The sequence below is a fragment of the Taurulus bubalis genome (assembly GCF_910589615.1).
Source record: "Taurulus bubalis genome assembly, chromosome: 2".
In the NCBI taxonomy this organism is placed as follows: domain Eukaryota; kingdom Metazoa; phylum Chordata; class Actinopteri; order Perciformes; family Cottidae; genus Taurulus; species Taurulus bubalis.
Genome location: NC_136590.1, coordinates 4,902,880 through 4,919,354, shown reverse-complemented (window position 1 = coordinate 4,919,354; position 16,475 = coordinate 4,902,880). Strand labels below are relative to the sequence as shown.

At 43.5% G+C, this 16,475-nt stretch overlaps 1 protein-coding gene across 1 annotated transcript in view; it reads right to left on the bottom strand.

The window, feature by feature from the left end:
* Positions 1 to 16,475, bottom strand: part of myo1d (myosin 1D) — a gene marked incomplete at both ends in the record, with an annotated part of 79,733 nt that overhangs the window by 2,492 nt on the left and 60,766 nt on the right. The gene's annotated exons all lie outside the window — the stretch shown is intronic.

Below are 16,475 nucleotides of genomic sequence, written 5' to 3'. Positions count from 1 at the left end.
ATCCTGTGTTGCGTTCAGGTACAGTCAGGTAAATACGAGGTGTGTCACTCTGTCCGTTGTTTAGTCATCCCGCTGTCAGGTGAGCAGACAATTTATACATTTACTATTTTCCAATAATTCAATTCACAGCATAATTCGCATAATGTGGCAAGAACGATCGGATGTCACGCATTTTGTATTCAGCACACACACATTTATATATTTTATAGTGTGAAAGCACTACAAGTGTTTGCATGAAAAGAGGGACATGTATTATATATATTTATAACACACAAACACAGTCCAGTCTTTCTACATGACAACACTTCAATCACTTTAACTGGTGCAGTATGAATACATTTTTAAATACTTGTTTATTCTGTCTGTATATAATAGTGCTATTGTGAATTATTTTTACTGTTTACTTATATGTATTACTTGTTTCTTATTTTACTACTATCTCGCTGCTGTAATCCTGCAATGTCCCCACTGCGGGACTAATAAAGGACTATCTTATCTTATCAATACATTTAATTGGTGCTGAATACAAGAGAATGTTCTTATTGACAATAATTTGACATCTGCAGTTGTTTGCACTCGCCAGGAGTGTATATTATAGTACATGTATGAAGCTTACATTGAGTATAAAAACACAAGTATCATGTGATCATGAAGACATGTGGTTAGAACAGAGAACCTGATGTCTTCAGCTTCCACGTTTATTTCTGTTAACCATCTTCATGTCAGTAAATAGTATTCACTGTTACTCCAGAGCTTTCCAGGGGTTTGGTTACACCTGGACATGTTCTATAGGCCGTAACACGCGCATTAGAGCGCATCAGGTGACATCATCGTGACTTCATCCTCCTTCGTGCTTCAGATCAGCATCAGCAGCCCCTCAACTCTCCCTGCCGTTCAATTAGAGAGGTCATTACTATTCTGTGCGTCATCCTATTTAATCAATTATCAAGGACACCAAGGAAGGAGGCAAATATTTTCCTCAGTGGAAAAAACGTCAAACGGAGACGGATTGTGAAGAAAAAGAGGCGAATACGGCCGGGGCAGATTCTGAGCCAAGAATACGCAACAAACTGAAGGAACGGACTGCAGAGGCACACAAAAAGACATCCAGCATGTGTGCACATGACACACACACACACACTCACACACACACACACACCTGTGCTGCAGCGGGTCGATGCCGAGGGAGTAGCGGATGAACCCATGCTGTCGATCTGTCGGAGCCCCAGCGCCTCCCTCAGCAAGCAAAACCACCGTCTCCTCACATCAATATTTCAGTTGGTGAGACCACACTGAGATGAAGGAAGGTGTGGGTGTGTGTGTGTGTGTGTGTGTGTGTAGACCAGGCACCATGTGGCAGGACTGAGGGAGCAGACAGAACCACGCTGTCTGTATGATTGATGGATCAGCTTTAGACTCCTCGTGCACATTAAAGCAGCAGCTCCACATTTCTTCAGCCGCTGCAGGAGCAATCTTTTTATTATGTTTTCAAACGTGGATAATTAACAGTACGGAGATGGCTTATTTTAAAAGATGGGCGTGCTGCAAGAGACTGAAATCATCTTCTGGTTCATATTTTAACTGTACCTTTTGAAGCACTTATTTTTTTTATTCCACGTTTTCTTTTTGTACATTTGTTTTCCACATTCGGCGGTGGAGAAAATCATGGTTCGAGTGGTTTTACCGGTTACACTCGTCGCTTATACACGGTACATTTTGAGAATAATGCAACCAACAGTGCGTTGAGCATGAATATCTTTGTGCGTGCTCATCATCTGCGGAGGCTCACGCTACCACACGCCAGTACAACACATAGAGATACTCTATAAAGCTTGAAAGGGTCAATAGCCACGCCAGCAGCTCCGTGAGGCTGTACTGAGGGAACGCCCGCATGCTAACGTCCGCATGCTAACTATCCCGAAACACAATGTGCCGCTGAGGCTGATGGGACGTGGGATTGGTATAAAGCAGGTATTTGGTTATAAAACGACAATGAATTTCATGACAAAGGATCAAATAGCTGCACAGAGACATTTGAATCTTCACCAAAAATGTCAAAGAATCGTTGGACGGTTCATCGTCTGGGAACCATGAACGGGAGCCAATCAATCCAGCCGATGCTGCTAGTGTGGCAAATAAGTTATGTTGAGATATTTGAGTAGAGATGCCGAAGTCCACATTCCTGTATGCCGTCGATCTTTTTCCACATTCATGTCTTCCTTTTCATCCGTCCACTTAACTCTACATGCATCTTTCATTCCAACACCAGACCTGCCGCAGCATCCCTCTTCCTCTCGCCGTCTCACACGGCTGCATCACGCGTGTCACGTGCAACAATAAGACACCGGAGAGGAAACCTGCATCACAGTGGAGCTAAACCCTTTTTTTTTTTTTTTATATATATATATAAAATGGGAGGAAACGTTATTATCCTGGACGATCGGCGCAAAGAGAGAACGATGAAACCGCCCCGGCCTCACGCGCCCCAGTTTAAAGTGTGAGAGCCGCCCCGCAGGCTTTCCGAGTGCAGTTCTTTAATTAGCACCGCTGTTCCCAAAAAGTTTTGGGACTCGCACTGCAACTGCAGAGTGGAGAGGCAGAGCTCAAGATCATTTCTGCATCATGTCTCCTCTCAATGTACAAGGACCATCTCTCTCTCTTTTCTTTAACTTCCTTATAAATACTTATTTTCATCCTCACATTTCCAATTTCACATCTAGAGCTCGACACGACGGCTGCAAGCTGCAGAGAGTCAAATGTTTGGAGGCACGACCGGATCTAAAGCAGCACCGAGGATCTTCTGCAGAAACCGCCTCGGGTTATTTCAGCAGGTTTGGAGCGTCAAACACACACCACAAGGCCGCCTTCGCGTGCAGTATTGACTGAGCTGAGAACCCGGGTTGTTATCTTTCCTTACGGAGAAGAAGAGCTGTACTCACAACGGGAGGGATTACTAAGTAGGTCATTTAAAGAACGGGGCGAGAGAATGCACTGACAGCAAAAAAAAAATTGATTCAAACGTGTATGGAAGGGGAAAGAGAGGGAGGGGAAAAAAAGCGAGGTCAATCGGAGAAGTGGAGGGTTGAGAGGCTGGAAGCTGCTTCGGGGAGACGAAGAGGACGAAGGTGAGCAGCGAGGAAGAATGTTGCATGCGAGAGATCATCTCCAAAACTCCCACGAGGCTCCGTTTTAAATCCGTAAACACAAGATATACTCGCTATGCTAAGCTAGGACTTCTGCTTCTTTGTGCACAGTAAGCGAGATCTGCGGCGCTGCAGTAGCTGACGATCAAGGGCCCCCCGAGGGCCCCCTGGGACATCTGGAATAAAACGCCGTTTTGTGAACCTCAAGTGGGAAAGCATTAATATTTCACACGTTTATCTCCCAGTCCTCTGGTTTTTGGATGACATCCCTCAAACTGAAAAACAAACATTCTGTAGCTTCAACAAAAAATAAAAAAAAATAACAGTGTGTCTCGAGTTTCATCGGCTCTGCACCCGACATGCAAAGAGAGAGGAAACCCAGACAAAGGGTTTAAATCCCCGTCCTCTGAATGCATGTGTGGCAGTGTGTCTGAGTTGTGCGTTCCAGCGATGTGTGCGTTGCATTTGCAGGAGACGAACACAAAGAACGGTCCAAAGTGAAGCCCTGATGTTTAGACCTGACGTCTCCGGTGTGAGTGAAGCTCCAGGAAACTCTGAATCACGTCCCGTCATCACGCGGCTCCAGAGCTCATCAACGGCTCGATTACTTCCACTGCAGAAATTTAGGGAATTAGAGCGCTTTGAGCAACTGCTGCACTTTCTTTTTCTCCATTTTTTGGGGGGGGGGGGGGTAGTAAACACATCATATTTTCTTCTTCTGTAGCTCTAAACGTCATCTTAAAAGGACTGAATTAATCAGTGACTAAACCCCTTGAGAGGTTATGCAATCGAGCAATAAAAATATTGGATAAAAGGCACCGATGTCACATCCTGGAAAACCCAAAGATGCTAGATTATGACAACGATATTGTATCTTTTCTGCGAGTGTTCACATGGTCAGACTCCTCATGTGTAGTGCACTAATATATATATATATATATATATATATATATATATATATATATATATACACACACATATTCCGGCAAGTCGTACCACTGTTTCTATAAAAAGGACAACAAAATGTAGTTTAACTCTGTGCACATGTATTATATTTCATATTTTAAAGCTCTTCCTTTGGAAATTAGAAGTATCCATGCCTTGGATGTAGATTGTGTTTGTCCCAAAATCAAATAAACATTAAAAGAATGAAAACATGATGTATAGAGACGCTCCCGTGTTTCTCAAACTTTAAACTGAGAGATAAAAACAATCCTACTGGACCTTGTGAATCCAAAGTCTTTTTGGGGTGTTTAATAAAAGGATATTCATAGGTCTTTAAAGCCGAGCCTTTCCCTAAATCCTTGAATAAAGAACGTGCGCAAAACATCTCCAGCCAGCCGGGTGCCGTTTCTGGTCAAGACAAACCTCCTGCGGCCGAAAAACGCTTTCAAAACCCTCGAGGGCCGCAGAAGAAGGAGCGACTACCAGTCCGACGTCCACCCGGCATCTGGAGCCGCAAGCTTCCTTTTCCCACAGGGGTAAAGCGGGTGAAGGACGGTGGTCAATAACTGCGAGGAGGCCGGCGCTCACAGATGCTGCGGTCAAACAAAAGGACACGCGTCTCACCTCTACACATCTTTGTTTAAAGGATCAGCGGGAGATGAAACGCAAACCCGGAAACATACAAAGCAAAAAAGGCCTCTGCAGATGGTGGAGGCTATCGCACTCTGCGGAGCCACAATGGGCACACAGCTGGAGTGTTAAACAAACGAGTGTGTGTGACCAGTGAGCTCAATCCTACCCACTGGTCGTCCGTGTGTTTGGCCTTTCAGGACGACTCTCCGCCATCTTCAAGGCTGAATGGACTTGAAACCACATTAGGTGAATCGATGCTCCGCAACACAACAGACACAACAGAAGGGAAAAGACAGGCGGCCTCAATTAGTTGCTCATTACTGACGGGAGACCGCTCACTTCTCAAGCGGCCGTGTCTCCAATTCTGTTTATTAAAGGCAATCAATACGTCAATCAAAGGCTCATCTATTTTCCTTCCACTGACAGGTTGCTGTTTTCCTTTGAGCGGTGGGAAGGTCTGGACGTCCAGAAGGAGTCTCCAGCAGGGACGTGCATGTCTATCATGAAGTCCTAGACGTTTAAAAAACCCTTTTAAGTCGATCTATAATGGTTTGTGGACTCCTTTGTGCTTCATTTGACGTGAAGGTTTGAGTATTTGTTGGATCAAAGCCAGTCTATGTATCTCTTTGTGTCAGTGGAGTTGATTTTTGCTCAGGGCTGGACGACACATAAGGTTGGATAAAAAAAGCAAAGAATAATAAATGAAAAAAATGGAAGGATATGGTGGAGAAAGCAAGGTGAGGTGGGGAGAAGGAGATGCAATGAAGGAGAATAATTCATGGGAGTAAAGGGAGGACGAGTATGAACGCAGCAGAAAGAAGCTGACCGGAGACCAGATCAAGGGAGGGAGGAAAGGCAGCGAGGAGGTGAAGGAGGGAGAGGAGGAGGAGAGAGCAGGCCGAGGCTGGTCATAATTGGTCTGGCAGTGGGAGATGGTGCGGCGCTGTTGCCGGGCGGAACATGAGGAACATGAGGTGCTCGGGGTCTCATCATGGGGGTAAACGTAGAGGCCTAAAAGATATCAAGGTATCCTACTGGATCAGCACTTAACCAATGCTTTTATCCAAAGTGACAGGAAGAAGGCAGACGGCAGTTATACACACACGTTATACACACACACACACACACCGTTATGTACACACACTCAGTGTGAGGAGCACTCCGATGGGAATGCAGAGGCAGCTACTCTGAGAGAAAGTGGCCAGCAGCAGATTAAATATAGCTCACACAAGCAGATGCACATGAATATAGTTCATATCCCCTGTTGACTGTCATATATATATATATATATATATATATATATATATATATATATATATATATATTTATTTATTAGGGCTGGCCAAAGTTGAACAAAATTAACTGATTAATCGCATGATTTTTCTGCGATTAATCATTATGCGCCAAATTCAATAATGAAGTAAAAACTAGTGTATTGCGCGCTTTTATTTTAAAGTACTGTTATCAGAACAACATAACAGGCCCTCTGGAGCAACAGCAAGTTAACAACAGTATATAAATCTAAAATATATGCTAGGGAAGAAAAAAAAGATGCATTTTATTTTTTGAATGTTTCTATATGACTGGTCATTCAATTACATATTGTATTTATTTTCAGATGTTATAGACTATTTTATTCTAATGTAAAACAGCTTAATATCATGCTGAAGAAGAAACATTTGTCTTTTATCAGGGAACAACATACTGTTCAGTAGTAAGGGTTCCTGTGAGGGACAAGCCACTCCTTCTTTTGTCATGTTCAGTAGTAAGGGTCCCTGTAAGGGACAAGCCACTCCTTCTTTTGTCATGTTCAGTTTGTTGCTTACCTTAAAGATGTATGTTAAACACCAGCAATTGATTAACTTTATACAAAAGCAATACGTGCTTTTGATCTTGTTCAGTTCAGTTTTTCTTACTCAGTGAGAAAAGTCCAGTCTATGTTGGCTTGAACAAGTGCACTGAAGTCTGGTTGAATGAGGTGGAGATGTGAAGTACAGCTGACTGCTTTGCGCAGTTAATGTTCAATCTGGAGCGCTGAAAATCCCAGTAACTGAGCAGATTGTGAAATACTCAGACCGGCCCGTCTGGCACCAACAACCATGCCACGCTCAAAATTGCTTAAATCACCTTTCTTTCTTATTCTGACATTCAGTTTGGAGTTCAGGAGATTGTCTTGACCAGGACCACACCCCTAAATGCATTGAAGCAACTGCCATGTGATTGATTGATTAGATAATTGCATTAATGAGAAATTGAACAGGTGTTCCTAATAATCCTTTAGGTGAGTGCGTGTGTGTGCATAAACACACATACAAATTGTTTTGGTCCTGTTCTTCACTGTTTTATTCATATCCACAAAATCTATAAACATTTGATGAAAAGAAAATAGAAATGCTGCATATATAATATTTGTGACGAAATTCATAATAATTAAACCAAAAATAATCAAATGATTGTTGGGCCTAATCTGTGACACACATCTGCGCTGATCTTTTCATTTAATTTGCTCTCCGTCTGTTTGTAACAAGCGTCTGATTCACTGAGACGGAGACTAATTACGCAATCACGGACTGGGACTGTGTTTAAATGCGTTTAGCGTTTTGAGCGCGAGGCTACGGGGGGAATATTCAGTTTGGTATTTTGTCTGCAATCAAGAAACTCGGTAACGAAAATCATAACGATCCTGAAATACAAACGCTCCTTAAAGAGATGTTGAAGACACTACAGGGGAATAGGGTTAAAATACAAATTTGTCTCTATTTTCTAACGTTTGAGCATCTTAATTAACTAAAGATCATCACAACCTCCAGCGGGAAGGCAATAAAGCACGAGAGCTCACGATACATGTGAACAAAATGGCCCTCTTGTAATTAGCTCTGACCGTTTGAGGGATTCTGCACTCGGGAAGCGATTCATTAAGCCTTAATCAAACGAGAGGAGAAAAGTGTCGCCGGATTCACTAAAGGTCACTCTCTCTATGAGTATTCGTTTAACATGTCTCTGCCTCTGAAGTTTAATTGCGGCCTCGGTGGTTGTTATTAATATTTGGAACGCCATTTTAAAAGGCTGTTTTCTCTCAATGAGTTTGTTCTCAGACTGATCCAGAAATCTCCACTTCAGCAGCTCTTACATCCACTAAACTCTACACTTTCATTCCTACATTTATTATGAAGGTTTCTACAGAGGGGTTTGTTCATATAATATTCACAACCTGATTTAAACAGCATTGTATTCCTAAAAACATGGAGAAAATGGATTAGTTTTGTCGCTGTTGAATGAAGAGATTCTCCATAATTCCCTCTGTAAAAACCTTTGACTCTAATATGTCAACACAGTGAATAAGATACTTAATAATGACATTTCAGAAAACTTGTAACACAGAAGATAATTCTACCTTCGGTGGTTGTCGAGGAACTAGCAAGAGCTAGGGGAAGTTAGCAGGGAACTAGCAACAGCACTAGCTGGCTAGTTAGCGGAGAACTAGCAGCAGCGCTAGCTGGCTAGTTAGCGGGGAACTAGCAGCAGCGCTAGCTGGCTAGTTAGCGGGGAACTAGCAGCAGCGCTAGCTGGCTAGTTAGCGGGGAACTAGCAGCAGCGCTAGCTGGCTAGTTAGCGGAGAACTAGCAGCAGCTCTAGCTGGCTAGTTAGCGGGGAACTAGCAGCAGCGCTAGCTGGCTAGTTAGCAGGGAACTAGCAGCAGCACTAGCTGGCTAATTAGCAGGGAACTAGCAGCAGCGCTAGCTGGCTAATTAGCAGGGAACTAGCAGCAGCGCTAGCTGGCTACAGCGGGGAACTATTGGTTAAAATGGACCAACGGACTAATGAAGTAATGGTTTCTCTTTATTCCTCTGTTACTCAGTGTGTGTCTGTGCTTCTGCTTCACGGTGAAAACACAACACGGGGTCGAACGCCCGATGCCGAGAGAAAGAACCGGCGAGGGGAAGGAGGCGTGAAAGTAGGTCAGACCACATCCACACTCATCCAGTCTTACACGACCTCTGACGACCTGTGACACACTCTCACACGTTTAAGTATTATCTCTAATGTGTACTCACGCACACGCTGGCCTGGCACCGCGCCAACTTATTATTGTTTATGCAGAAAGATCATCCTGCAAGACTCTGTGGACACTAAACACACGGCTGCACACAGATTTATTTTGTAAAACCTCGTCGTTGATACCAAACAATCCTATTTTTGTCCTCCACAGATTCCGATATTAAATGCTTTCAAACACAACACAAAAGGACCGACATCCTCTCAGAGTGAAGCTAAACATACATTTTCTCTCTCGCCCATCTCGTCTTTCTCTCCCTCTAATCGCTCACACTCGTCCTCCCTGCGCTCCGTGGACGAGATGTGCTGCTATTATCTCGGGCCGGCGGGTTATTAACGGATCGCAGACGTATCACACCAAACACGGATCCAACGGTTGCCATGGGAACTGCATCCGCAGCGCCCAAGAAGAGGGAGGGAGGGAAAGAGAGAGAGAGAGAGGATGGGAAGGAGGGAGGGAGGGAGGAGGAGAAGTGGAATGTGGAGTGAAAAACAAGAGGGGGAGGGAGAAGCAGTGGGGAAGGTGATTAATGGAGAAAGAGGAAATAGAGAAGGAGGGATGGAGGGAAGGAGGAGGAGGAGGAGGAGGAGAGAGGAGGAGCCCACTTCTATCACTCGGAAATATTTGATTCAGCAGAAAAGGTGACCTTGGTGAGGAAGACAAAGGCCTCTCCCCCTCTCTCTACCCCTCTCTCTCTCCCTCTCCACCCCTCTCTCCTCTCTCCACCTCTCTCTCCCTTTAACAGTTTGTTGCTTTTAAACATTCATTTCTCTCTGCAGCTAAAGCAACAGATGCAATGCTTTCAAAATTAATAAGGACATAAATGGCTTGCCATATATATATATATATATATATATATATATATATATGGCACTCTGTTTTAGAGATTGTGATTTATTATCACACATTAATTCATCGGCCATGTGACCAAACCACATTAAATCATTTTCTTCGTTAGTTAGGTAAACAGATGTAAAATGTGGGGTCGGTGTAACTTTAGATATCTCATCTTCTACATCTCTTCTCCAAAACATGTTTGCATCGTTTTCCTTCTCTTCCTTCCACCTCGACCTCACTTTCACTTTCTGTGTTTCCTCCTCTGTTCTCAATCCAGTTTCCTTCTCCTCAACCTTAAAGCCGGCCGGCTTAGCGCTCCCTCAAATCCCTTCTGCAGCGTCAGGAGGAAACATGGAGGGTGGGGGCTAAACGTTCAAGTCTTCAGGGAGAGGAGGCAAGGGCAGAAGCAGAATATGACCACATCACTCTGACAGATCAATGAAGGCCTGTGGACTTCACGCTACTGCTGACTCATACTGTACGGGGGCGGGGGTGAAGGAGAGGAAGCAAGGGAGCGAGTGGGAGGAGACAGGAGGACAAAAGGTTGCTGGTGGAGGTTAGAGGAGAGTAAGAACGGAGAAAGAATGGACGGATGCTTGAAGACGGACACGAGGGAGGTAAACATCTGTCACAGGGACAGATGTGGGCGGTTTAGAGTGGGGGAGGACGTCCTCATGCCGCAATACACTTTGATTCATTTAACTACTCCCTAATCCAAGGGGTTTACAGTCTGGCAAAATCATTACTGGTGTCAGGAAACAAAAAGAAGAAGAAGCAAAATGCTACAAAAAGATCTGGTTGTTTATCTTTTTAACTCTTGGTGCTTTTAGAGACGGCAACATGTCTGCCAGTCAGTCGGCATCAGAGGATAACTATCGCGGATTGGTGCTAAAGGACATTGCCACATTTGGGGCTTGAACTCAAACACGTCCAAACAATAGAGCTGATGAACATCAGCTTGTTGTCATGTTCAGCATGCTGACGAGAGCATTGTGCCTCACAAAGCTGCTGACGCGGCTCGTTTCCTTCCAAAGACTTTATAGTTTTACTACTTCAGACCTTCACGGAGTATTGTCTCTTTGATTGCTCCCTGCTCGCAATAAATCTTTTGAATTCGTCCATAAACTGGAAGAAAACTCAGATTCACAATTGTTTTTTACTTCTTTAAAGACTTTGTGTGCAGCGTCACTGTTTATCCCCAGTGGGACGATAAACAACTGCACTGGCATCTTTTAATGTTCGTTTTGTCCAAACAACCGTCTAAAAACACAAAGATATTTCATTTGAAATGGTGTTAAGACACAGAAAAAGCTGGAAAAGCTGATAAGTTCAGGGCATATTTGGCATTTTTGCTGAGTAAAAAACGATTAATAATTCATCACAATCATTACTGGATATATTGAACCTCTCAAGGTTTTTGGTGACCACACCAACGCTCAGATTACTTTGTTCTACCTCTAAATTGTGTTCAAACTTCTTATTTAGGAATAGTTTTAGTTCAGCTGCTCATTACAGGGTTCATACACATTTTGACCAATGGGTTTCCATGACTTTAAACCAAATTTCCATGACCAAACATTTTGTGAAATCTCGGTATAAACATGAAAAACTGAGACAATTTATTATTTAAACTAACAATGAGAAGCATACAGTAAACCTTAAATGAGATAGACAGTATGTATGTATGCCTGCTTATATTTTGAGCGTCTTTCTTTTAAAAGCATATTATTTATTTCAAACTCAGCGTAAATGAACGTCATGAACACATGAATATAACACATTTCCATGACTTTTCCAAAACCTTTTGGAATTAAATTTTTTTCAAGGACTTTTCAGGCCTGGAAATAACCATTTTAAAACTCCATGACTTTTCCAGGTTTTCCATGACCGTAAGAACCCCGTTATTAAATAAAAAAGATAGAAGACAATCTTGTCAACATTTCTCAAAGTATATTATCAAATAGAAAATCTACTGAAAGTCAGGTTTTTTTTTTAAAATCCCATCAAAATGTTCTGTCCACTCATTAATCAATCAACCATTTCAGCACTAAAACCATGGACAGCACCCAAGGGTTCATCAATGACGCACGCACGCACGCACCTGTTGCTGCAGAGAATGAATAATTCAACTTGGGAGCTATTTTTACATCCGGGTCTCAGCAGGGGAGACGGTGTGAAGCGGAGTGGAGGTGTGTGAGGGAGACGTGGGCCGACTGATGGAGAACGAGTGGAAGCGATGGATCGAGGAGTCTCAAGACACTCGAGGACGTCGGGTGTTACGCCTCCACGTTGGCTCATGAGGATGGAGGCGGCAGCCATGATGAAGGAAAGGTGCAGCTATGATGAAGGAAAGGTGCTTCCATGCCTCCTTCTTTAGAGGTTAATGCCGTCCCACAGACAGCTGGACCCTTGAAAAGGTCCAAAGCCTTTGGTTTCTTTTTGTGCGTTTGTATACGTCAATGTGAGCTAAGGTGACACAGTCATCCTCCACTGGGATTAAACCACGGGATCAAAGTCATGCATGAAATCACCTCATTCACACACGCCTTTCTTTTGCTGGAGCTTCTGTTTTACATTCTGATTTTTGGAGGGTTAATTCAACACAATGGACGATATTTTATATTTACGCTAAATGGGAAAGACGAGCAGATTTCCTGCAGCAGGACTGACCTCCTGTGAGCTGATCTCAAGTTAAATACATTAACATATCCAACATCATGAAACATTGAACCAAAGCAACGACACACAACATGCTGACAGTTGGATTAACAGCGAAAAGCATCCACCAGCAAATGAGAACAGATCAGAAACCAGAGAGTCGTCTCATCAGGATATGATGAATCCATTCATAACATCTGGGAATAAAAGGCTCGTCTCTGTAATCCTATTTTTTTTTTAAACAGGCAAAACATTCTCCCACTTTATGAGAATTTGTGGTAATCAAGAAGAGAGGATTTCTTTTTCTTTTTTGTGTGACACATTGAAGAGTTATCTTCTATTTTGGCAGCGGACGACGGGAGTGCTGCAGTCGCACGCGTGCACACACACGCGCACACACACACACACGCGCACACACGCACACACGCACACACACACACACACACACAGTCTCTTCTAAATATAGGCTTCAACAGCAGCACAGCCTTAAATATTTCATCGCCTCCTCTCCAGAAATGAAGAAGGAGGGGAGCCAGGAGAGGAAAAAGAGGGGGAAGATTGAGAGAGATGCAGAGAGAGATGAGGAAGTGTTGTGGTGGAGGGGAGGGAGCTTATCAGACTGAGATCAAAAGGGGAAACAGTCAAAAATAGGAAGCAGAACAAAATGTCACGAAGGATGGGGAAAATGAAGGATGGAGGGAGAAAGGGAGGAGGGAGACATGGGAATCTAATCCCCGCCTCCCTTTTATGCAAAATAAAGAGGAAGTGTTTCTGAATTTCTCAGGACCACTGGTGTGTCATGGCCGATAAGATAAGAGTCATCTTCTCATCTTCCTGGGTACCGGATGCCGAAAGCTCTGTATCGCTTCAGTCCGAAGCAACTTGCTATAACTGCTTTTTTCTTTTTATAAATAAAAAAAGAAGCAGCCATGACACTGTCTAAAAAAGTAAAAGCACTAAATAAAAAAATTAAATACAAAATTCAAGACAAATTAACGCCAGATTTGGAAACTGTCAAAAATAAAAAGAGTCAAGCGTCCCGCTGCAGCCTCGGCAGAGCAGAGAGGTTTACTCTCTGTTCGGCCTCGCTGTCACTTTGAGGAGGAGAGAGTGTTGCTTGTGTTGCTGTTGTTGCTTGCATTGCTGTTTTGTTGCTTGCGTTGCTGTTTTGTTGCTTGCGTTGCTGTTGTTACTTGCGTTGCTGTTGTTGTTACTTGCGCTGCTGTTGTTTTTGTTGCTTGTGTTGCTGTTGTTGCGCTGCTGTTGTTTTTGTTGCTTGTGTTGTATTTGTTGTTTTTGTTGCTTGTGTTGCTTGTGTTGTATTTGTTGCTAGTGTTGCTCTTGTAAGCCCCCCAACTCGCTGTGCACACATCGTGCCCAGTGCAGTGGGCTGAAGGAGAGATAAAGGTTGAAGCCACATCTGCAGGGAGCTGCAGCGGCGCTGCTGCATGCGGGGAGATCATGCGGCGCAGACACACAAACGTGAGCCGGCCGCATGCGGTTTGCCTGCCAGGAATCAACCCCCTCACCGTGCACTCGCACACACACACACACACATTTCTGCACATGGCGCCGTGCTCTTTGTTCTGTCGGTGTTGTTTGGGTGATGGATGAGTCATTACAGGAGGCCCGGCCCTTCTCAGCCCGACACCTACCAGAAAATGGCCCCACAATGGAACAAGATAACATCACAGGGTGGCGAAGACGGAGCACACAGAAGCTACACACAGGCGGAGCTGCACACACACACAATCCCACACACACACACCTGTCTGCATGCACAAACACTGACCGTCTTACACACGCACACAAAGGAAAAACAGAGAGAGAGAGAGAGACACACACACACACACACACACACACACACACACACACACACACACACACACACACACACACACACACACACACACACACACACACACACACACACACACACACACACACACACACACACACACAGAGAGAGACAAACACACACAGAGAGAGACAAACACACACAGAGAGAGACAAACACACACAGAGAGAGACAAACACACACACACACAGAGACAAACACACACACACACAGAGAGACAAACACACACACACACACACAGAGACAAACACACACACACACACACACACACAGACAAACACACACAGAGAGAGACAAACACACACACAGAGAGAAACAAACACACACACAGAGAGAAACAAACACACACACAGAGAGACAAACACACACACAGAGAGACAAACACACACACACACAGAGACAAACACACACACAGAGAGAGAGAGCAACACACACACAGAGAGAGAGAGACAGACAAACACACACACACACACACACACACACACAGAGAGAGAGCGACAAACACACACACACACACTGAGAGACAAACACACACACACACAGACACAGACAAACACACACACACACACAGAGACAAACACACAGAGAGAGAGAGAGACACACACACACACACACACCAAGATAAGCAGACACATCTGTCTGCATGCACAAACACTGACCGTATTACGCACGCAGACGCACACACACAGGAAAAAGAGAGAGAGAGAGAGAGAGAGAGAGAGAGAGAGAAAGAGAGAGAGACACACACACACACACACACACACAGAGACAAACACACACACACACACACACACACACAGACAAACACACAGAGAGACAAACACACACACACACACACACACACACACACACACACACACACACACACACACAGGAGAGGTTTGCTCAATAATCACTCAAACTGAGATGTTGTGATCAGAAAACATGCGTCATTAAAACGTCAGCAGAAGAGATCTGAAAACAAATTATTTCTTGTTTTTTCAGATTTTCCCGCAAATGATTTGGTGAATCGTCCCCGGCTCAATTAGAGAGTTTACTTCATGACAAGATGGTTGGTTTACTCTGGATTGACGGAGGTTTTGGTGTTTCTCTTGTTGAAGGGATGATTGATGTGGATTTGATGACGTTTGTTATTTAGAATGAGTTGAAATGTCTGAACAACCATCAGAATAAATAATACAGAAAGTGACTTTTCATCCACGTGGCCTCACTCGCTACTATGGACCTCCTGAAGTTCATCACTGATGGTTTTTGGGAGCATTTAGTTTCCTAGCTAAGGTGACAGTCATCCTCCACTGGGATTAAACCACAGGATCAAAGTCATGCATGAAATCACCTCATTCACACACATATTTCTTTGCTGGAGCTTCTGTTTTACATCGTTTTATTTGGGAGAGTTGTGAGACGTGCAGCTGTAAACTATGCGTAAGCCGCTTGCACCGAAAGGGAAACGGTTCCTCGTTATTGGCTAAATATTGTGACACGATTAACAAGCGTGTGACGGCAACAAAATGAACGCCGGCCTTCACCTCGTCGCGTCGCTGAGCTCAGATTAAATGAATATGAGGGTTCAAGGGAGGAGAGCCGACGGTGCACTCCATCTGCCCCATAATCCTCTGCAACCGTCACGCCGTCAACATCACACATCTGGGCCAACGCGGCTGGATCTGACGTCGTGAGAAGGTTTTTTATCACTTGTACAGAAATGTTCTCGTTGTTTTAGACGACATCTTGTTCTGTAAAGCTGCTGGAAGTTAAACTAAAGGAAGAGCACTGGGTTTAAGCGAGGACAAGATGCTAAATACCAAATATGAGGCCTCCACCTTCACCTTAAAGTTACCTTTAATCTGCAAACTATGTCCATGTCACGGTAGCACTTTATAATTACACACTATTTAGCATTAGTAAAGCATGAGTAAACACTTAAATCATCATTTATAAAGCATTATTACAACATGAATACTCATTAGAAAGTCATTAGTATGCAATTCATGAACAGTTATCGATTATGCATTTCATGATTGGGTTTTCATACTTTATAAATGATGAATGCCCCATTTGTAAATTAAGTATTAAGAACTACTAGATGATTAATAAGTTAATTTATAAAGAGTTAGTAAAAGATATGCACTAATCGGGGTTCATACACATTCTGACCAATGGGTTTCCGTGACTTTAAACCAAATTTCCATGACCAAACATTTTGTGAAATCTGGGTGTAAACATGAAAAGGTGAGTAAATGTAGTATTTAAACTAACAATGAGAATACAAAGCATACAGTACACCTTAAATGACACAAATGAATGAGAAACAATAGTTTGATTAAAAGAATAAACATTTATA